Genomic DNA, 24,279 nt, shown 5'->3' with positions numbered 1-24,279 from the left:
AATTTCACATTGGTGCAGGATCAGTTTTACTACTCTCACATTAAGAAACGTAAATTCTTCTGCTGTTTCTGCTCTGATCATACTGAAGTTAACAGTTGTAACAGCGGCACTGCTAATTTGACAATGAAAAGTCACAGGATACCCAACGAATTATTGAGAATGGATGCACCGTGGAAATGACTGCTGAGTTTTAGTTATATGACTATCTGACAAGCATCATTTACATGTATGCAACATAATGGTTTGGATTTAAACAGGAACATGGTTGACCATGGACCTGTGTAATTATAAGGCTATATATATCGGTTTTGATAAGTCGGCCAGTCAAGTAAAGCACCCACTACCACAATTTATATGGGCCTGTGCACTGCAACCATTTAGAATTATTTGTATGGGGCAAATCCTGACCCCTCCCTCAGATGCAGTGGAATCAGCGCAATTCCACTGCACAATGCAGGGGCCAGCATTTGGGCATCTAACTAACTGTATGAGACCATTGCAGGGCCTCCCTGCACATCCATCCTCAGTGGCAGAGCGAGAGCTATGGATTCACTGGCTATTCTGCTGGTGGAGCTAATGCAGTTTCACACCTAAATAGGGCTGTAATCTGGCTGTCATATATTACACTGATGACTAGAGAGGAGCTCCACAGTGTGGGAATGGGGGAAAATCCCTTCATCTCAAACCTCTGTGGAACCCCCTGCACCAAATCTAGCCACTCACGCTTGGTCAGGGAGTAGAGTGAATAGAGCCTTTATTCACTTCCCACAATAATTCTCCTGTCCTAGATGAGGGGAGCAGAAAAGGGTTCACGGCTTAGAACTTGTTTTTTTCTTTTATACAGTAGGCTGAAAATAATGAGTGAAAAACTGTAATATTATAGTATACAAATTCCACAAGCTAGCAAGAGCCTCCTTGGGTAATACACTGTACATGCTTGTACACTAGGGCCTGAGTGACATCAGTGGCTGCATTAGAGCACAGAGTTGAGCCCAATTACACTACTGCAATAAAACCCTTTTTACCATCTCTATTACTGTTCTGATTAGTTCTTATTCATAATTACATACTACTGCAAGCTACCAAGCCACAGTTTATAATAGAGCCAGTATTCTGTCTAGCATACAAGGGGATAGTTTCTGCATGAAGAAATACAGAAATACTGTACTTCCATATGCATAAACACCTCTTGGCTCCAATCACTTTCCAGATCATGTTGTTCTTTTTCATATTGAAACATTAAATATAATGTAGCAGACACAAGCTAAAAGCCTTTCTCTGGAATGTGCCTGACTGACAGATTTGGAGAAAATATTCAACTGGGATTTGAAAAGAAACAAAACATTGTGATGCTTTAGCTAACTCCATATGCGCAATTAATGTTGAAAATATAAAAGACATTTCTGTAGTACAGCTTCATGCAGCACTGTGAACATCCATCTTCTAAAGAATTAACACCTCCAACATCCTCTGGCTTTTGCTGTGTGGAAAAATTCTCTTCCATGAACTAAAAGATACACAGGGCTCAATTCTGCTCTCGTACCAGTTTTACGTAAGTGCAATTTTACCAGTTTCATTAGAATTCTGATATACGTGGTCTAAACGAAATTAGAATCAGGCCCAGAGTATAATGATCCTCGATAGTTTGAAATAAAACCTACAGCTAACTAGCTATTTGCAGTCAACAGGACCTATCTTCCATCTAGCTTTTTAAATATACTTGTTTCCTTTCAACATTTTACGAGAGCGATCTAAGGAATTATAATCTATGTTGCACAAGCAAGTGCAGTTACATTTCCACCATCATATATATTGTAATACGAATTTTAGAAAACCTTGTCTTGCAAAAATGATTTATAATATCAGATATACCAAGTAATCACCATTTCAAAACATGCTCCTTCTTCAAACTCTGCTAATGGGGGTTAATGAGCATTAGAAATTTCCAAAACAAAAAAAATCTTATTTACATCTTCCGGTAATGCTGCTTTGTCCCTTCAGTGCTAACTACTGAGCTCTGATGTACCACTGTTAGCTCTTCCTTCTTCCTAGCTCTTGTATTGCACATAGGTTAGTTGATATACTGGAAAAATAGGGTAACATTTACTGGAGACGCTCTAGGTTTATAATGGTGTAACCGAGCAGACTATCCCCTGTCAACCAATTGAATCTTCAATACAATTTGCCTTAAAGAGCTGTAACTTAGAATGTACTTAGGAGCCAAAGGGGCAGATCCTCAATGGAGCTGTGATAATTTACACAGGTTAAGGGTCTGCCTGCCCAAGAATATCTAGTCTGGAGGAAAGTCGGCCCATGCATTATTGAGATCATTGTCAGAAGCATCCACTAATTTTCGATGCCCAACTTAAGACAACTAAAGCCTGATTTCCAGCGCTCCATGGAATTTTTGGGTGCTCAGCACCTCTACAAAAATCAGGCTGTAGGTGTCTCAAACTGAGTGTCCAAAATTAATATATTTGAAAATATTAACCTAAATAAAAGGCTCCTATTTATGTAAGCCAGTTGCATGGTACTTTGCTGCAGAAGTTCCAGCTGAGGGCATGGAAACAAACAAAGAAACAAAGCCAAACTTCAGAGCTCCATTAACTAGGGCTATGCACTCTTCGTGCGTCTAAAATTCCCAACGAATACAGGGTTAGGCCCCCAGTTTACACTAGCTGATGTAAAGGAATAAACAGAACCAGGAAGTTTTATAGCAATCTCCATGGCAGGGGTGGTGGAACAATTTTTATAGTGGGGGTGCTGAAAGTAGAAACTATATATTTGGTTATTACTACTTCAAAGCCAGGGTGTGCTCCTGCGCGCGCACACACACACACACACACACACACACATCACCCCTGCTTCATGGAGGAAAACAAAAACAGGGGTATAATTATCTGCAAATGAAAATGGGCAAAATATACAGAAAGATTTTCAAGACTGTGAGAGTCAGTTATAAACAGTGGAGATCAAAACAGTCAAACCACAAATGTACCAGCATTTGAGGGTGTTCTTTTAATTAACCTAAATCACCAACTCTGAAGAACGTATATCAGTGGTTCCCAAACTTGTTCCGCCGCTTGTGCAGGAAAAGCCCCTGACGGGCCGGGCCGATTTGTTTACCTGCCGCGCCCGCAGGTTCGGCTGATTGCAGCTCCCAGTGGCCGCGGTTCGCTGCTCCAGGCCAATAGGAGCTGCTGGAAGCGGCGCGGGCTGAGGGACGTACTGGCCGCCGCTTCCAGCAGCTCCCACTGGCCTGGAGCAGCGAACCGTGGCCACTGGGAGCCACAATCGGCCAAACCTGCGGATGCAGCAGGTAAACAAACCGGCCTGGCCCGTCAGGGGCTTTTCCTGCACAAGTGGCAGAACAAGTTTGGGAACCACTGCTTTAATGGATCAAGATCAGCATGCTCAGCTCCTTGCAGGACCAAGCCCCCAATGGGCATCACCTGTATATTGAATACTTTGGGTCATCTTCTCCCACTAAACAGTTGGCCAACTGTAGTACTAACTCTCATTTATGGGAGTAGCCCACATTATTTCTCCACAAGGAAGTAAAACCTTTTGTTTAAAAAAAAAAATTGAACAAGTATTTGAACTGGGTCCATTCATATGTACAGATCTATTTTCTGTTTCCCTGTTCCTATGTTGTGTTTTATGCTTCTTACCATTGCAAAAATTAACAAACACACCAAACCAAATTTGTGCTTATTTCTAAATTTGCTAGTTTCTCCACACATCTTTAAAACATGTGCCTCAGAGCAGTGGAAACTTGTTTTTGAAATGCAGGTGCCTTAAGCCTCTTCACATGGAAAACTATTTTTTAAAATATCCTGTGCTGCCATCATGTTTCTCCAAATATTTGCTTTCTGTGTCAAGCTTTGTGTTATATATGTTTTTTTTTTTTCAGAAATCTCTGATTTATGGCTGTTTGTACCTTTGTGGAGGCAGAATAGTGAGGTGCAGAAAACAAATATGGCTCTCTTTTTTCATGAGGGGTGTAATATTTCTGAAACAAACAATGCCTTACACGTGAATATTTAAGGGACTAGCGCTGTCGTTTTATATCAAAATTTTTTCAGGTTTTTTTTAAACTAAAGTGTATAAAGAATGATGTCGACTCCGTGGACAGTATGTTCAGAGGTAAATTTTCATTGGGATGCTTGAGGATACAGGCAAACAATTATTAAATATAATGGGATGGTTATATAATGCATGGTTCTTCTTGTAATTTACTAAGACTCAATTCTACACACCACAAATAGAGAGTCAGTAAGACTAAGCTCTAAAAATATACCCTACACATCCAAGGGCCCTTAGATTCCCACAAGGGACCTGATCCTATTACCACTGAAATGAAAATTTTAGGCATATATACATGCACAGGGACCCTACAAAGACTGAGGCAGCTGCCATAGCAATACTGTATTTCTGTTTGAGAAGGTAGAAAGATCTGTTTGTGGCCTGAAGTATTCATTGCTGCTTTTCGGTGGATCCACCTGCAAACCCTGATCCACAGCCCAGTGAAGTTAAGATCCTATTTAAAGAATACTGAGAGCCTCACGTCCCAAGATACCAAACATGTCTTCTCTGCCCAGGTAGCTCTGAATCTGAGGGACACAAACACACACACACACCAAACACAAACAGGAAACAGAGCAGGGAGTCTTGGATTTATTTCCTATCTGTGCCCCAGTCTGTCTACCTACTCTTTATAAATACTTCATTTCTTAATTCAGTATTTCTAATGTGAACAGTCTACAGTAATACAAATGAGACCACAAAAGGTCAAAGGTAAATTTAGGCCCAGAAGACGGGTGTACAGTAATGAGCCTTATGATGAGGAACAGTGGAAAAATCCATTTGCAATGTGACTGGTCTCCACTTGCCTTGGGAGCAGGGATCTAAGGCTGTCCCCATGAGCATGTTTCCTGCATAGTGATATTGTGTGAGCTACTACTACACCACTGTTAGCCTAAAACATTTTTACTGGTAATGGGTTGCATATGGATCTACATAAATCATTATTATTAAACCTACATTATAGCAAGGAGCAAATCTTTCACAGCTAAGCATGATCCAAAACCTAAGGCAGTCCAGCCAAGCAATCTGCTGAGACCAACTAGAGTCAATTCTACAGCTGCCAGCATCAACAAGGATGGACTCAGTCCACCAAAAACCCCATATGCTAGTACAGGAGGGGGGAAAAAATTCAGACCTAGGAATGCTAGTCTGTAGCTACCAAGTTCAATCAATGAACAGCTTACAGCTGTTGAGCTGCAGGAGCACAGTCCTGGCAGAGAGTCAGAACTGGCAGTTAGGTTTTATTTAGAAAGGAAGCCCAAATTGTGAGACCAGTCCATGCTGGTCTGAAAGTCTCTACATGTGCCTTTAAATACATGGAGCTCAGGGCCAAATTATTTTTTGCAAACCAGACGTGTCTATGTAAACTCTCACAATATAATCACGGGCCATTACCATGACATTTGTTATTCAGCAAAACTCCCTAATGAAGTCAATGGGGAATACTGCTTCCAAACCAATGGCATGATAAGACCTCTATTAAAGTCCCAATCCTACTCACACAAGGAGCCCACTGATTTCAATTCCCTAAGTAGAGTCCTATTTTGCTATTACATTTTCAGTAGATCTTCCCACTCACTTCAGTGTGACTCCTTGTAACGACTACTTCTGGGGGAATTCTGCACCAAAAAATTAAAAATTCTGTGCACAATATTTTAAAAGTCTGCATATTTTATTTGTCACAACAACACAATATAATCATGCCAGTTTCAATTATTTTGGTAATTTATTTCAAAATACCTGTCAGCAAGTATATCTGTGACAATACAGACAAGAAAAAAGATTCAGGAAATGTTTTTTGAAGAATACATCAGCCACCCCCTCCCCACATCTCCATGTGGCCCTGCATCCCCACTACCATTCAGCCCTCTCCCCAGTCTGTCCCGCGACTAGACCTTCTGAACCCTAATCTGTGACCCCCCCAGTAGTCCCCTGTGCCCATGCTGTCTATCCCTCCCATATCCCATGCCTCCTCATTGGCTCCAAGGTCAGGGTGCTGTGAAGAATGCAGCCTCTTTTCCTCCCTATCCACAGAGGGCTGCTCCCGCCCAGGAGCGGCTGCCCTCTGTTCTGGTGCCACAGCAGCCTCTGGTGGGTGAAAGGCATAACTGCAGCGCCTCTCCAGCAGAACAGATTTTCTGTGGAGAAAAAGAATTCTGATGGGGGCATGAATTTTGTGCATGTGCAGAGGTGCAGGATTCCTCCAGGAGTAAGCTACAGTAAGCTTTGGTGACTATGGGTTGCAGATTCAAGTGCTAAAATAATAGCTTTGACATTTATTTTATCTAGTGGCCTAGGCTTTAGAAGCCACATCAAACAAAAAAGGGGGGGAGGGGGGAGGGAATTCAAGAAGTGAGAGACATTGGTTAGGAATAGAAATGCATTAGGTTAGTTACATTAGGTTAGCGATAGAAGTTCCTTCCATTCTTTCAATAGGATTTTTAAAAAATAATTAAAAGAAGGATACATTTTGCACAGTTAAAACCAAAGATTTCTGCATATGAGTATTATTTGTCAAGAAAGTATTAGGAGATATAACTGCAGACTGTTTTGACAAAGATAAGGATTTTTTTACGGTGACATCAGCTGGTATGTGAGATGTGGGTGTTTGACCACTTTTGAATGTCCCTAGCAGCCATACAACTATTTCTACTGATGTAACCATCATGTGCCTGAAACATTATTGATTTCTGCTTTTTAAAATAAGAACAGGACAAAAGTGCACAGAAGGCCTGGAAAATCTTTGGAGACTCTGTGTAGGTGCTTTTGAAGTTCCAAAGGTTTGAACTAACTGGGAAACAATGCACTTGACTTCTGGTTGCTCTAAAGAAGATCAATAATTACACAGGCAACTTGAAATGTCCAACATTAACAGTTTAATCAGCTGTAAAAACACCACATTGTGCCAGTCATGGCCCTATCATTTATGAAGGTCAATGATGACTTTTACTGAAGTATTATTTATGACTCAATGTGTTATGCCCCATAGCTGTGAAATAAATTAATGCTGAGTTCTGTTTCCTCTGGCAACAATGCTTTAAGCTTTGCCCCGTATTATACCTATATTATTTCTAGTATATTCCACATATGTAACTTTTTAAAGAAGCTGCTTTTTTGGTCATAGGAACATTATCAAGATAAGTTATACTGTGGCTGTGATTCCCTTTCATCCCTGGTCCAGTGGATGCAGGATCAAGCCTCAAATGAATCCAGATGCAGTCTTTTAAATGAATCATCTTCAACAATCTACCTTATTATGATGTAGACTTTACTAATCTGCCTGAACTACATATATTTTACAGTATATACATTGCATTACAAAGCTCTCTTTGATCTAGACTATAGAATCCTTTCTTATGTTGGCAATCACTTACTCACAAGAACAGTCCCACTGAAGGCAATGTAAGTAAAGGTTGCGCAGTTTAGACCTTTGGGAATTATGCTAACTCCTCCTCTTCTAAAATATTCCCTTTCAGACGCCATTCTCTTGAATTCTTAACATATTTCAGAATATTTTATCTTCACCATGTATGAAGGTACAGTTGGTTTGGCAATTCATATGGAATTCTCAGCACCTGGGGTATATCATAAAAGAAATACCATGCCCTGATCAGTAAATTCTACTTCTCATATTCCCTGCTCAGCTTCTGACTTCCATTCTGAGCTCTGCATTCTGAATGGAAAGTATTAATAGAAGAGAAGGTATGCTGAATATGAATAACAATGCTTCTACAAACATTAACTGAAGTTTCCCAGTAATGTATGTATTGAAGCCACTTGTTTACAGAAGGGGAAACCTAGGCAGAAAAAGCTCGTCTGCCAGTAAAGAGCAGATCTGGGATTAGAACCCAAGAATCCTGACTCCTAATTCCCTGGGAGTTCCATGCTTCCTCTCATATGCTATTCTGTTTATGTGCTTTTATGTAGTGTAAATAAGGTCTAAGTTATATTTATTAGGGAAAAAGTAATGACAGCGCAATAACTGACAGTCACAAAATTAATTACAAGAATTCCAGATTTTATCAGGAAACAAGATTCAAACGCACAGTGCATGCATGGTACAGTCTGTTGAAAAACTGAAGTTGAGAATGATGTTAATTAAACTAATCTGGCCAGATGTTTCCTCGGTCATCTGGATTTTCAGATTTGGAATGATAATACTTTTATTAAGATCTGAAATCTGCAAAATGATGATGGTTTACAGTGCTGACCTATGTAATCACAGATTCTAAATAATTCCCGAATTCCAAATAGTTCTATTTTCTAAATAATGGCAGATATGTACACATTTCGAGAAGCTTTCTTTAGTCTGGTTCTCATGGCTGCAGTTCTTAGAAATGCATGCCTTATCTGTGACTAATTAGAAAGAAACTGTCAAACATGACATCTACAAGTGAAACTTACAAAATGGAGCAGAAACTCATTTTTTGTCCTAGACGCACAATTCCAACGATAGGGTAAACTAGGCATGCAACTCCCATCAAAAATACTGGGAGCTGTACTGAAAAAATTTACCCTGTGCATAAATAACACTGAGGTGAAACCAGACATTGCAAGTACACAATATTCAAAGAAGTCATGACTATGGCATAAAAATCAGAACTGTAAATATAACCTAGCGAGAAGGAGGAAAAGAGAAAGTAAGCAGCTATAATAGGACACTTTGCACTGAAAAGCATGCAACTACTTAGGAGCCAGAGAATTTTTGTTAGCCTTTTTAAATATATTTATATTTATTTCCCACTTCTGTATCTTTGAGAGTTGAAACAACAAACTCTGTAATTCCTCAGAGCCTTATTGCTAGGTGCAGGAGTGAAAGGGAGAAATATCAGAACATCTGTGCTCCTTGTTTAGCTCCTTGTCTAGCTTTGCAGATATATCCACCTAAATCACATTGGATTTTATAGTATCTTTTAAACGGCCAAAAATTAACAATCATTTTAAAAGTGATTAATTGAAACATCAACCCCTGTCATCTGATAGCCACTGTTAAACAATTAATGAAACCATAAAATGAACATGAGCTTTCTGCACCCAGTGCAAAAGCAAGATGTTCTTGAATGGAATCCAAAGAATAACTATAGATGTGTTCCCATCTTTAGTGCAGACACCAACACAGAAAATTGTTTTGTTTTTTTTAAATCTGAGGGGGAAGAAAAATGGCAAAACATCAACTGTAATTATGAAAAGGTCACTTTTAAACCAATACAAGATTGAGATCCCGAAATAATTCGGAGAATAACCTTTGAACTTAATGTTCATCTGCAGCTGTGGAATCAAACTAATGACAAGTAATGGGAAGAAGAGCTGTAAGGACATCACAGTGGAATACACACTGCGCATGAGCTGCATGCTAAGACCACTCAGTTTATAATGTTGTGCTTTCACTGGTGTAGATCACTTCACTAGCCCTGAACAAAATAAACTATCCTGGTGAAAGCACAGTTTTGCCAATATAACTACAACTATACTCCATCAGAAGATCTTTAATGACCCTGTCACCGTGCCTCAGTGGGCCACAACTGAGAATGCCAAACTCAGGACGAACTGCTGAGAAATAGGGCAGATACACCCCGAGACTTGTGGCTAATCCCCCATAGGATATACCAAACCAGCAACAAAAGTAAAAACCTCTGTTTCACCACACTGGCTAACAAGAAGTCATAAAAGCAGTTTCCTCCAGTATTCCAGTCCTCGTATTACCACCAAAAACACTGGATTTAAAGGTGAGTGGTTCTTTACAACCAGTCTCATCAAATAAAAGATTCTTCTGATCCCAATGGACCAGCCATACACCCAGGTCAATACAGAACTTAGATCTTACCCAAAAATCATGCTGATGCCAGCGCTTTAGTATCTAAAATCTAAAGATTTAATCAAGAAAGAAAGAGTTGAAATTGGTTAAAGAAATCAAATACATACAGTAATTGCAAAGTTCTTGGTTCAGGCTTGTAGCAGTGATGGAATAAACTGCTGGCTTAAGTCAAGTCTCTGTCTGCTTCCAAATCATTGGAAGGTCCTCAGTCCATTGGTTAGAATTCTCCCATCAGCATTGTCCATAGTCCAGAGGCTTATATCTTCTGCCATGTGGAGGGAACCCCATTGTTTTAAACAAACACCTCAGCACAGCTAGTGGAAAATAACAGGTAAAAGATGGGAGTTTGTAGTCACATGGGCAAGTCACATGTCCATGCCCAATTACACTCAGTCATTGCAGGAAGCCATTACCTATATTACAGACAGCACATTTACAGGACAGTCCACTCAGTGTAGATGGGGATTTCCCATGGTCCACTGTGAGTTAAGTGTCCTTTTGATGCGCCGCTCAACTTGAATAGTCCCTCCAAAATGTGAGGGCTAACTGCCTTGTTAGTTACCCCAGAACCAAACATTTGAAATCCAGATATAGAGCCAATACTCATAACTTCAAATACAAAAATGATACATGAATAAAGATAGCATAATCCTAATCGGAAAATCATAACCTTTTTATTGACATCTTACATGCCACATTTTGTACAAGATTTGTTGCAAATATATAACAGTGGTTGCAACTATGACCTATATCGGGGGAGGGCAAACTACGGCCCATGGGCCGGATCTGGCCCATCAGGGCTTTCAATCCGGCCCACGGGATTCCCAGCCCTGTGGCGCAGCGGGTCTAAGGCAGGCTCCCTGCCTGCCCTGGCCCCACGCCTCTCCCGGAAGTGGCCGGCACCACGTCCCTGCAGCCCCTGGGGTGGGGGGAGCAGAGGACTCCATGCGCTGCCCTCGCCTGCAGGAACTGCCCCCCACAGCTCCCATTGGCCGGGAACGGGGAACTGCGGCCAGTGGGAGTTTTGGGGGTTGTACCCACAGGCGAGGGCAGTGTGTGGCGGAGCTGCATACCCCAACCTACCCCCAGGAGCCACTCTCAGACATGCTGGCCACTTCCAGGAATGGTGCAGGGCCAGAGCAGGCAGGGAGCCTGCCTTAGCCCCACTGCCACCCTGGAGCCGCTCAAGGTAAGCGGTGCTGGGTCGGAGCCCGCACCCCAAACCCCTCCTACACCCCGCACCCCAACCCCCTGCCCGGAGTCTCCTAACCCCCTGCCTTCAGCTCCCTGCTGCACCCGTCCTGCATCCCAACACCCTGGCCTGAGCCCCCTCCCGCACTCCACACCCGCTCCTGCACCCCAACCCCCTGCCCTAAGCCCCCTCCTGCACCCCGCACCCTTGCCCTGAGCCCCTTCCTGCACACCGCACTCCCTCCCACACCCTGCACTCCCTTCCACACCCTGACCCCCTGCTCCAGCCCTATATTCATGGCCCTGCATACAATTTCCCCACCCAGATGTGACCCTCGGGCCAAAATGTTTGCCCACCCCTGGTCTATGTGGTCATATTTTAATCAGATAATGTCACAGACCTAAAAATCAAAATGGATGCTATGCCTAGCAAGGGACATAAAAGGGAATAAGGCATTATAAATACATTAGGAGCAAAAAGATGATGAAGGAAAGTGCAGGTTCTCTACTTAGCGACGTAGGAGAGCTAATAACTGATAACATCAAGAAACCTGAAGGGTTTAGAGCCTATTTTGCTCCAGTCTTCACTAAAAATGTTAATGGTGATACTCAACACTATTAATATTAACAAGAAGGGGGAAGGAATGCATGCCAAAACTGGGAAAGAACAAGTTAAAGAATATTTAGATAAGTTAGATGTATTCAAGTTGGCAGCGCCTGATGAAATCCATCTTAAGGTTCTTAAGATACTAGCTCAACCAATCTTGGAACTGTTAGCAATTATCTTTGAGAACTCATGGAGGATGAGGTCCCAGAGGACTGCAGAAGGGCAAACATAGGAACTATCTTTAAAAAGGGGAATTATAGACCAGTCATCCTAACTTCGATACCTGGAAAGATACAGCAACAAATTATTAAACAATCAATTTGTAAGTACCTGGAGGATAATAGGGTTATAAGGAATAGCCAGCAACGATTTGTCAAAAACAAATCATGCCAACCAACCTAATTTCCATCTTTGATAGGGTTACTGGCTTAGTGGATGGGGAGGGAAGCAGGGGACATGATAGATCTTGATTTTAGTAAGGCTTTTGACACCGTCCCTCATGACATTATCACACAAACTACGGAAATGTGCTCTAGATTAAATTACTGTAAAAGGTAAGTGAATAACTGGTTGCAAGACCATACTCAAAGAGCAGTTATCAATGGTTCACTGTTAAACAAGGAAGATATATCTAGTGGTGACTTACAGGGGTCAGTCCTGGGTCTGGTGCTATTCAATATCTTCATTAATGACTTGGAAATTGGATAGGAGATTTCGCTTATAAAATCTGTGGGTGACACCAAGCTGGGAGTGGTTGCAAGCACTTTGAAGGTACAATTAGAATTCAAAATGACTTCAGCAAGATTTGAAGAATTGGTCTGAAAGTACTTCGGAAGGAAAAAAATCAAATGCACAACTACAAATAGGGAATAACTGGCTAGGTGGTAGTACTGCTAAGAAGGGTCTGGAGGTTATAGTGGATCACAAATTGAAGGAGAGTCAACAATGAGACGCAGTTGTGAAAAAGGCTAATATTCTGGGGTGTATTAACAGAAGTGTCATGTATAAGACATGGGAGGTCACTGTCCTGCTCTGTTTGGCACTGATGAGGCCTCAGCTGGAGTACTGTGTCCAATTTTCAGTTTTAGGAAAGATGTGGACAAATTGGAGAGAATCCAAAGGAGAGCAACAAAAATGATCAAAGGTTTAGAAAACCTTACCTTTGAGCAAAGGTTTAAAAAGGTTTAAAAAGTTGGACTAGTTTCGCCTTGGGACAAGAAGACAGACTAGGGGTGACCTGATAACAGTCTTCAAAGAACTAGATAAATTCATGGAGGATAGGTCTATCAATGGCTATTAGCCAGGATAGGCAGGGATGGATCACGAGTAACTTTACCCACCTAAGTAGTCCTACTGACATCAATGGAACCACTCACCTGAGTAAAGTTACAGCTCAAGCCCATTGTTATACATTTTGTAAAGAATCATACAAACTTACAATGCTATCTTTTAAAATAAAATAATAATAAATAATAACAAAAAATAAAGCATGAAAGCTTGTAATATCTGTGCTTATAAAGGTTGCAATTACATTTTTCTTCCTATTCAGTACTGATTAGCCAAGTAAATACAACAGTCTCTCACTTTTTCTGATCAGAACCATGAAAAATTAGCAGAAACAGTAGGACAATACACTACAAAATATTCGTTGTTCATTAATTCTTACAAATGTATTTTCGTTTTAGCTCTTTACATATAAATCCCTCAAAATGCACTAATAAAAATGCCCTGTAAAAAAACTGACATCTCAGTAATAAATAAGAGACCATATTGCAGCACTATGATATTAAATGTGTGGGGAAAGACTACCACTTTTCATGTGAGCCACCAGGGGTAAGGATTAGTGAGATTCTGCTCCAGTTTGAAAACGAAATAATCAAACAAACGGGAAGGAGAAGAAAAACAACAACAACAAAAATGGTAAGAAAAAGGAAGACTGGAAGTTACTCAAGCTCAATATGTATATTTATGAAGTGACTCAGTAAATTGGTGTTGGACTATTGAGCTTTTCACCTCTCCGTAGCTCATTAGTTCAAATGTGAGCTAGGAAAGGTAGTAATTGAATACATTATCTGTTGACTGTTTTGTTCACTATGGGAAATGAGCTGGAGGCCTCAGGAAAGAAGCTAAGTATTTCATGAGCAGTGAGACTGAACTATCTTCTTGCACCAAAAGTTGGTCTCTCTGAAAAATGAGATTGAGACACATTGGCAGGGCAGTGTGGGCAGACTGCTTTGCTGTTACCTTTGTTACATCTATTCTGTGGATAAGGAGAAGATTTCTGCGCCAGGCTGTGAATCTGGTATCTTTCACAAACACTAATTTCACTTAGTAATTTGAACATATATGCAGTTGGCAAACATGATCTCCATTTGCTTTGTTTCAAACATGTATGAAATCAATGGGAGTTAGGCTCCTAGGTGCTTTTGAAAGTCCCACTAGGCACCTATCTGCATCTTTAAGCACCTAAATACCTTTGAAAATCTGGTCCAGAGAGACATATTAGAAAAGTGTACACAAGTAACAGTCCCAGGGTAACAGATGTCTATTTTATTTCAGATTCCGGCCATAAACACCTAGCATAAGCTTGATTAGCTTCTACTATAGCACCTTATTTTTTTCAAGACGCATTTTCTTCCAGACACTGTTGTTTCTGCACAGAAAAGTCCTTCAGACCTCAAAGCAGAACATACTGTGTTTACAAAAAAGGAGTGGATAGGTACATAGGCCCAGACTTGCAAGGTATTTAGGCTCCTTACTTTCACTGATTTCAGTGGAAGTTATGAGCCTAAATACCTTTGAGCATCTGGGTCTAAGAGTCTCTTTATTTAAATAATCTTATTCACACACACACACACATCACCATGCCATCTGGATGAATGAGAAATGAATGAGAGTAAAAGAGAAACACAATCATTCGTGCTGTCCAGTGTCAGCAGTTTGAACAACCATCTCGCTGCCTGGTTCCAAACGATCATGAAGAAAACCACTCCAGAGATGATCCATAGTCACACCAATGCTTGACCACAAAGGTATGTGGACAAACATGCAAATTTGTACCCATTATTTCATTTGTAAACTATGTTATGTGTAGAGATCTACAAAAGAGCATCTAACATACGTGAAATATCCTCAGAATTTTGAGCACAGGACCTGAGAACAACACCGAACCTTTTTTCCCAGCAGGATAAATCTCACGTTTAAAACTACAATACAGTATGGAAGTTGATAAATATTTTTAAAAAGGAAGGAATTTGTACTGCACCTATCACAATGAGGTCCTGGTCTATGACTAAGGCTTCTACAGTCTACAGCAATAATAATTATAAATGGATAAAGTTTTGTAAAGCGAATCAGATACTACGGTGATGAGCGCAGTATAAAAGCCTATATAGAACAGAATAAGACATTGCACGTTTACATCCAAACTAATGTAAATTTCTCCTTGGACAAAAATTGCATAGATAATAATGTTAAATTAATTAATTAATTATTACGGCAGAAGTCCTATAGCAATCCTTTTCTTTCTGTAACGGACTCATTTATTTCTTTTAGGAATTTTCCATTCTGCCTTACCTACTACTTCCCAATCATTAGCATTCTCTGTTAGGTTAGTACAGCTTAACCAACTAGATATTTTCAGAGTTAGAAAGATTTCCAAGCCAACTTTCCAATCTGTATCATTAGTGACAGCACTAGCAAAATCAGAAAAATGTTAAAGGAAACTGCAGAGGTGGAAAATGTTTCTATGAAAGAGCAGTATACTTGGTACACTGAAATAAATGGCTTAACATTATATTTATTTACTATCCTAAAACTATGTGGCTCAACTTCTACCTTCCATTTCGCTTATGCAACTCCCATAGGCAGAATTTGTACCTAATACTTTTAAATGAAAGGTAATTGGCTAAATTCACCCCAGGATTATACCATTTTCTGCCAGCATAACCCAGGGGTCAGGGCATCAGCTTGCAGAAAGTCCATCCCTACGAGGGCTGTTGCTGTACAAGTGACCATTAACTAGTCAACACAGCTCGAAAAGTGAGCAGAAGTGACAAAGGATGGAGCATGAGTCAGGCAGCCAGGGATGCACTCAGAATATTCCCAAGGCAGCTTCTGACAGCAGGGTTCTTAAAAAGCCCTAGCTACAAGTTAAAGCTTTCTTACCTTAGTGGACTACCTAGGGAAGGCAGCAGTACAAACGCTGCCCACCTTCCCTGGGGAAGAGAAGAATACAGTTTAAATTCCTATGTATCATCAAAGGTGAACTGATGCCAAACAAGTGTAAATGCCTTGGGCCAAACCCTGCTCTCTACTATTTTCCCTTCAGTGGAGCTGATGTAACTGAGATCACAATTTGGCCTAATGCTCACAAACCTAATTAAAAAAAAGGGGGGGAGGGATCACTTCATCATTGACAACTATTGTATTAGATGCAGCTACATTTCAATGGCATTCAGTTGAGTTAACTGATTGAGCTATGACAGTTTTTCTTTGCAGTCCTATTTGCATGCTTAACTACACTGTAGTATATAATCACAGAGCTGTCACTTTCTCAGATCTCTGGAGTATTTCTACCAAGCTCTGTAGCTTTCTGATACTTCTCTTTTTTTAGTTTCAGGAATGTGAGATGGCTGCCAAGTACCCTAAATTACTGGTATATCGTTTAACCCATTGTAAGCTTTAGATTTCACCTACTCTGCATTCCCCGACCACCACCACCACCTTAACAGGCAGAATATCCATCTGCTTTCAGTATTTTTGATAATGTGTACACATTTTTTGCCTCATGATAAGAAAACTATTTACCTCTTAATCTCACCTCCTTGCCTTGCAGTTTATTCTCTTCTCTCCCTTGCATTTTACCTCCATGTAGTCTGCTCTCAGTTGCCTCACACCTTGTGATTTTTTCCTCTCTCTCTCGCTCTCTTGTTGTTTACTCTCCTCTTCATTTCCTCTCTCTCTCTTTTAGTTTTGTCTCACTTTCCTCTCCTCACCTAAAGAGTATAACATGCTTTTCCTGGACAAAAAGGCACTATTTCTGATCTGGTATAAATCTAGTACAGGGGATGGTGTAGAATCCCACACTAGCAAACAAGAGATGGCACACAGTCAGAAAGGACATGCCCAGGATGCATGGATCATTTCCCCTAACCCCTGCAATTTGCTATCATAAAACCGCCACATGAGCAGAACTATCCATGGAATAGTCTTCAGTCTGTTGCGGTTTTAAATTTAAACCTGCCTAAGGTGATTTTCCATTCATGCGAACCATAAAAAGAACTGGTATTGCTGCACTGCAAAAGCTTAAGACCACAAAAGGAATAGATGGCAAAGCTTTCCGTTGCCCTTCAGGTCAGTGACATAGTGATAGGTGTCACGGACACCAGTGTAAGATAAAACAGTGTGGGCTGTCATCAGAGTAGGCTACTTGATCATATAATTATTTATCTAATCTATCTATCTATCTATCTCTCATCCAGAAATTTCATCATCATCATGTTTATGGGCCAAATTCTCTGCCATAGTGCCATATTACTCTAGCAACACACCTTGCTGATTTACCAGAGGCTTCAGAGGTTGGGTAAAAGGGAATTTTCCAGAATGAATTAGAATGGGAAATAGGCATCTTTATTCCCACTCCAGAGTGAGCTTCAAAATTGATTCCAGAAACCATGTTTTTTTCCCCCACATAGAAAAGTGTGGGTGGCTATATCCACTGTTTCTGTAGATGACTTGTTTTTGAATGCTTACGTTTTCAAGAAGTTTCCAGAGGCATGTAAGCCCTGGAACAACTGAATATGTGATTTAAAATGTACATAAACTGAAAAAAAAATTAAAATTAAATATTTCTCAGATGCATGGAACTATGAGCAAAATTAGTATTTAAATCTAAACTGTTTTACATATTTATTGTGGATTTGTGGGGGTCACTTCCTCATTATACACAGTACTGATATTGCAAACTTAGGGATATATTCTTTTCCCCACACATGCAGGTAGCACTCAGTAATCATAATGGGGTGATGCATAAATAAATAAAGAAGAATAAGCCCCTTTATTTTGATGCTATTACATTGTCACTATTAATCCTAACCAGCCTTAAATATGGTTTCTTATATTTTCAATTTGTATCTTATGGGAAAGAAGATTGCCTTCTGTTAGTTTTTTCAGTAGGACTTCAAGGTTAGTCTGATGAGTTTTTAATAGTCTGTACATTTCGCAACAGACTCTGTGAGGAGTCTGGCATTTATGTACTTATAGATGTTCCTATCTGGTATAACCAGAGATGGGCTAAACCATTCTTGAGTAGCTTGTTTCTCAGAACACACTGATATCTGTGTTTGTGTGTGTGTATAAGATAATTATTGCTATGCTATCTACACCTCATTTACTATCTTATGATAAAGTCAGTAATTTTAACCACTACTTCAACTGGTCCTGGAGGGATTCAGTTTACAGAGATGCTATCAACTTCAAAACAACATGTTTGCCTGAAAAACGTTTCTTATTATTGTTACAAAACTAGCCACTAAGAGAGCTACATCTGGAAGGAATTGGGTGGTGAGCAGGGACGGAATCTCGTTTTTTTCAGTTGATTTTGTGCAATTGACAGCTCCTTCTGTCCAGTTATTTCCACTGTTTTCCCTTCAAATCCAGGGCAGTGGCAGTATCTGAAACTAATTCAACTATTTAAAAAATATCCACATTTCAAACTGATGGTGTCCGTTTATGTGAAAGACCTCCTGGTGTTGTAGTGCCCTTTTTTATTTTGCCATATAGTCAGTCTATCAGCAAGTTCTGCGTGCTGACGTACACTTCCTGGTTGTGAGACAAGAAACACTGTGGTACAGTAAACTCAACAAACGCTAACACAAACAAGACAATGTTATAATACTCAGGTCAGAGGTTAGTTCTGGGGATTGCTAAAGCGATAGGGATGAAGCCAGTTCTATCTATGCCCAAGCTATTCTTAAGTCATTGTTTAGAATGTATTTTTCCCAAAGTATGATAGAATAGATGTATAGCAGAATATTACTTTGGGGCCTAAAGTTTCAATTATTGTTGAGTGATAGAAGCTGAAACTAATACAGCTGTTATCTAGATGTGCCAACACTGTGATTATGAAGAGCTGGAAATATGAGATAAGTATTACAAGCCAACAAACCTCAGAGCTGAGAGTGGTGCCACCACCTACAGTTAGCTTGCTTCAGCTGCACGGACAAAATAATGTATAAGAATAACAAAAGTTCTCAGAAAAGCTGTTGGAAACTTATGTATTTGATAGGTTATGGCATGAGAATAGGCTATTTCTGAAGCTACAAATTATAGGGTTTACAGAGGTTTTGTGTGATCTGTAATCCATTATATCTATCAGCAGGAGCTGCATAACAAAAGTATTGATTGGGGATCTGTTCTATGCAGCATTAGGGCCCTTGGCAATTTGTCCAACAGGCAGATCTGGTACAGAGATTTACATTGCACTTAGTTCAAACACCACTTACTTGCCTATTCCGTCGTCCTTGGGATAAGAGTAACACCAATAACAATTAAATACTCCTCTGATAAACCAACACTATATAATACCATAGACTTTTCATGACTGCCCTAAATAAAATTAATTCTCCTTTTTCTTCCCAACAGACTGTCAAACTTGGGCAGGTGGCTATTGCTGTCCTCTGCCCCGTGAGATTTCTTTGACTGCATGCAAGCCATAATACAGTTTTATTGGAATCACAAGGAAAAGATTTAATATAAAAATGAAAACAAGTGCAATTACACGGGCAGAGATAGAAATACACTATGAAAGTCAAGAGTAGCCTATTAAATATGATTTACACAACACTGTGGGGATTAATTCAATCTATTGGCATTTTCAAATGCCCTGGCTTCTACCGCACTCATCAACAAATGTCCATCGTTCATTTACTGCTTGGTGTAAACCATCTAAATCACTTGCTTCCAAAATAGTTTTGAGGTTTGCAATCCAAGGGCCACAGCTTTCTGGCCTTTACTTACAAAAGTAGTCCTTACTCACCAGAGTAGACCAATTAAAAACCAAGAGTTTTTATTCATGCAAGTAATTGCAAGACTGTCCCCAAGTTTCCAATCCACCTCCTTTTTACTGAAGTTCAAAAAATTGTTCCAGATCCTCATATGCAAGTCCTCTAGCCTTTGGCACTATGTGTCAGAATTCACTGTGCTAAGTGCCAATTCAAAATTAATCTTCACTTAGAATGAAATTTGCCCCTCTGCAGAGCACCAGCACAAGGTCTATGTGCCAGTTAAGTCTCACTTATATGGTATCTTGAGGGCCTAAGTGGTGCCAACGCTTTTTGTTCTGGCTTTCTGCACAATGATGAATTTCACACTTAGGGTATGTCTACACAGCAACTAGAGACACATCCTAGCCAACTTGGACTTGCGGTGCTCAGGCTGGGTTCTAGGAGCCTGTGGGGTGGAAGTGTCCCAGAGCTTGGGCTCCAGCCTGAGCCCAGAAGTCTACACAGCAATGAAACAGCCCCACAGCTCAGATTGGCTAGCATGGGCCAACTGCAGGTTTTTCTTTGCTGTCTAGACATACCCTTAGTGTCACGAAAAAAACTCCACTGCCAAGAGCATTTGGTTGACGCATCTACAGGAGGCAGCTTTGTTATATTCACACAAGAAATGTGATGTTTTTAGAGTCTGTGAGTTAATTAGTGATTCTATTTATGATGATGATAGTTTGTGCAGCCTTCTTTCTCAACCACCAATACGCCCTCTCTCTCCTTCCTCTATACCGAGACTATAAAAATAGGCTACATATTGCATGGCTTTTTTTTCAGGCTCTGCTCAGCAGATGTTTATTGGCTCGCCCTTATGCTTTTCTCTCAAACTAGGAGCCTAGTTTATATTATCAATTTATGCTGCCTCAAACTCAAGGCTGAAAGAATAAAACGTCCTAGGAGACAAATACTGTAGCAAACAGACCAGAGAAGAAAATGTACTTGCTATTATTTTGAGAAACAGATAAGGAGGGGAGAGGGGGAAAGAAGAGGTAGAAAGAAATATAATGTTGCTCTTCTGCTTCCAAGGAGAAGAATAAAAAAACTTTGTATGGAAAAGCTACTTGCTTTCAGCTTTAACCTCTATCACAATGATATGCTCTGTTTATGATTCTTTGTTTGATTACTCTGGCCTTTACTGACTTTAAATTGCCAAAGCACTTTCTCACAAATACACTGACACTTAAACTTGAGACCACAACAGATTAACGCCACCCTCTTGTTGCTCACTGGAAACAGCTAGCTATTAGGATGCCTATTCTGTTATGCCTATTCTGTAATGCTGGGTTCCGGAAAAGATTGTATTCTCATGCCTCCATCATCTAATAGGAGTAGAGGATTCCTATAGAGTTCAGTCACTTGGACAAAAATACCAACACTAGGTATTAAATGGACAAAACATTTAACTCCGAGCATGAAAAACTTGTTCCTTAGGGTCTTATCCTGCTTTCTCTGAAGTCAATGGCAAAACTTCCTTTGACTTCAGCTGCAGCAGGTCAGACCCTGAAATTCTGTCAGATAAGATTACAAGACAAACGTATAGTCTGAAGAGCATGTGAAATGCTTAATGTTATTCTAACATGAAACTATTAAATATGTTTAAAGGAGTCTATTTGGCCATCTGTAGCTTAAAGAGATTAAATGTTTTTCTTATCCTGCACACTGTACATGGGGCACAATATTTCCATTTAATAATCTGTATTTGTTGCAAATTATTAAGCAGTCAGTAACTGTACATAGCTGTCTCTGGCAAGACAGCGTGCTATAGCTGTAAAAGTGTTGTCTTTTCTTCCCGATTAATATATAACGGCTTCTCCAGCTTCCTAATTACATACATCCCTTATTCTTTTTAAACAGCACCACAGAATGTAAACACTAGTTGTTGAATAATGTGAAAATATATGGGTTATACACTAGAAGAAAAAGATCAGCTGTCATCGAGCAGAAGCTAGATTCCCAATAAAGAGAACTAAGAGAATGTCTCAACTCAGATGATCAGCTTTAGCTAATCCAACCTATTTTGGCCACATGAATTACACTCTGCTAAAAGAGAAGAGTAATTTGCTATTTGAACAGAATGATAGGCTTTTCCTCTATCCTAAAAAAATTATTAAAAAAAAATCAACTCCCTTACATAGCAGGCAAAATATCATCACTAAGCAAAAGAACCAACCTGCTTTCAATTAAATTAGGAGACCATCTGAGTATGCAGTATAGTTGTAGCCATGTTGGTCTGAGGATATTAGACAGACAAAGTGGATGAGGTCCAATAAAAGATATTATCTCACCCACCTTGTCTCTCTAACATCTGAGCACACAGACATCAGACCAGCCTTGAGTCAAACCCAATCCCTTTAGGCTAGATTTTATTACCTGTACTCACATGGAGTCATATCATACGTATCAAATAATCGCATTGAAATCAAGTGGATTACTCATGAGTAATGGTCTACTTGTTACAAACTGGTCTGGTAACCAGTAAAGTCACCATTCTGTAGTCAGTGGACCTAATCATTGGGTTCCAAATTCTTTCAAGCCCACAGGTCTGGGTAGAGTCTAGTCACTAATTCTAGCTCTCGACTCTAGGGCAAACACCCGAGTCTCAGACCTCGTCTGATGCCCTTCCTTCAGACATGGGACACCTCAATCCAGTTGTCCTAGACCCTGAAACCAACATCGGACTTCCAAAGGCCCCAGTCACATGCACATGCTCCCTCAGAGCTCCACCAGAGCTCCACCTAGGCTCACAGGCACTCTGTGCTTATTCATTTGACCCTTCGGAGAAAACATGGCAGAAAAGCAAGGAACACAGGCTTAGCAGAGGAATTTCTTAACCAAAATCTCTGGAAAAAAACAAAGTTCTGAGATGCACCCTCCCCTAGTCTGAGCTGATTCCTTCTGAGAGTCCACGGTTTGTCAGCATTTCAGGCTTGACAGAGTCCCTCTTGCAAGACCTTCTTATGTTGGGCAATGGACAGCCCTACGCACAGAGTAAAGCCCACTCTTAAATAGGGCCTCCATTTCTGTGCCACATGCTCAAAATGTGGAGTGCCATGTCTTCCAGTCACCCTTGTCTTCTTACACATTGGCCTCCAAGAGAATGGCAATTTTTCCATGGGTGGGCCAGCAGCTGAGATTCAGTCAAATTTGACAGGTTTCATAGAATCATAGAATCATAGATTATAAGGGTTGGAAGGGACCCCAGAAGGTCATCTAGTCCAACCCCCTGCTCGAAGCAGGACCAATTCCCAGTTAAATCATCCCAGCCAGGGCTTTGTCAAGCCTGACCTTAAAAACCTCTAAGGAAGGAGATTCTACCACCTCCCTAGGTAACGCATTCCAGTGTTTCACCACCACTGCCTCACTTAATAATTTCACTTACCACTCAGAGTTGAGACACCCAGATTGCAGCCTGGATGTTGGTCCTAAGTTGGTGCTTAAATGACATGTCAGATGTCTGGACTGCAGCACACCAGGCTGTCCCTGAGCAAGTTCAGTACTCTACATGGGTTTACTTTAAATGCATGCAGTTACTGAAGCAAAACTTAATACCATGGACGAAGGAACTTTTTGTCCATATGTGAATAAAATAAAAGATTTTGGACTACACAATGTGATTTTGCATTTCTGCATAGAGTGAGTCATTTCACACCAGGCAGTGACACATCACAGCATTACTGTGCCTTCTAGTCAAATCTGTCTGCTAAAGCTATTCTTTAGCATATGCACAGTACAACAAAAAGTACTTAGTTATTCCAAAACCTTCAAGACTTGCACAATTCTTCCCTAAAGAACATGCACTGAGGCCTAAACATGAATTTATAAATTAAAATCATCATTCATGGCAGATGTCCCAAAAGGAAAGTGTCTGGCTAAAACAGGGGTCAGCAACCTTTCAGAAGTGGTGTGCCTAGTCTTCATTTATTCAGGCTAATTTAAGGTTTTGCGTGCCAGTAATACATTTTAATGTTTTTAGAAGGTCTCTTTCTATAAGTCTATAATATATAACTAAACTATTGTTGTATGTAAAGTAAATAAGGTTTTTAAAATCTTTAAGAAGCTTCATTTAAAATTAAATTAAAATGCAGAGCCCCCCAGACTGGTGGCCAGGACCCGGGCAGTGTGAGTGCCACTGAAAATCAGCTCGCGTGCCGCCTTTGGCACGCATGCCATAGGTTGCCTACGCCTGGGCTAAAACCTCAAATCTAGCAAACAAATCTGACATATCCGAGACACGTAATATATACTCAGACATATACATTAAAAAGGAAAAATGGATATCAACAGCCACTGTGGACTTCATGGTCGTAATAAGGGACAGAACTGAAGTCCTTCTGCTCCTAAAGAAAAAGCATTTGCTTCCTGCTCGAACGTGGAATCAGCAGTAGTTTTAGGGTGAAATCCTGACCCTGCTGAAAATCAATGGCAAAATTCCCACTGACATCGGTGGAGCAGGATTTCGCCCTTAGGGCTTATAATAGACAGTCTGATATTCCACCTGCCCACGAGCAGTGGCACACTGTAAATTACAG

General features: G+C 40.4%; 1 protein-coding gene across 2 annotated transcripts in view; it reads right to left on the bottom strand.

Annotated features, from left to right (window-relative positions):
• The window catches only part of SH3GL3 (SH3 domain containing GRB2 like 3, endophilin A3), a 76,213-nt gene that overhangs the window by 19,819 nt on the left and 32,115 nt on the right, over positions 1-24,279 (bottom strand). The window contains exon 2 of one of the 2 annotated variants that reach the window (XM_048866254.2): positions 10,009-10,215. The exons of the other annotated variant lie outside the window; for it this stretch is intronic. The gene's annotated coding sequence lies outside the window, so the exon portion shown is untranslated. The remainder of the gene's footprint in view (positions 1-10,008; positions 10,216-24,279) is intronic. 2 annotated transcript variants of the gene reach the window in all.

Source organism: Caretta caretta, chromosome 10 (assembly GCF_965140235.1).
Source record: "Caretta caretta isolate rCarCar2 chromosome 10, rCarCar1.hap1, whole genome shotgun sequence".
NCBI lineage: Eukaryota > Metazoa > Chordata > Testudines > Cheloniidae > Caretta > Caretta caretta.
The sequence above is the reverse complement of the archived record's forward strand: the minus strand, read 5'-3'. Positions and strand labels throughout refer to the sequence as shown.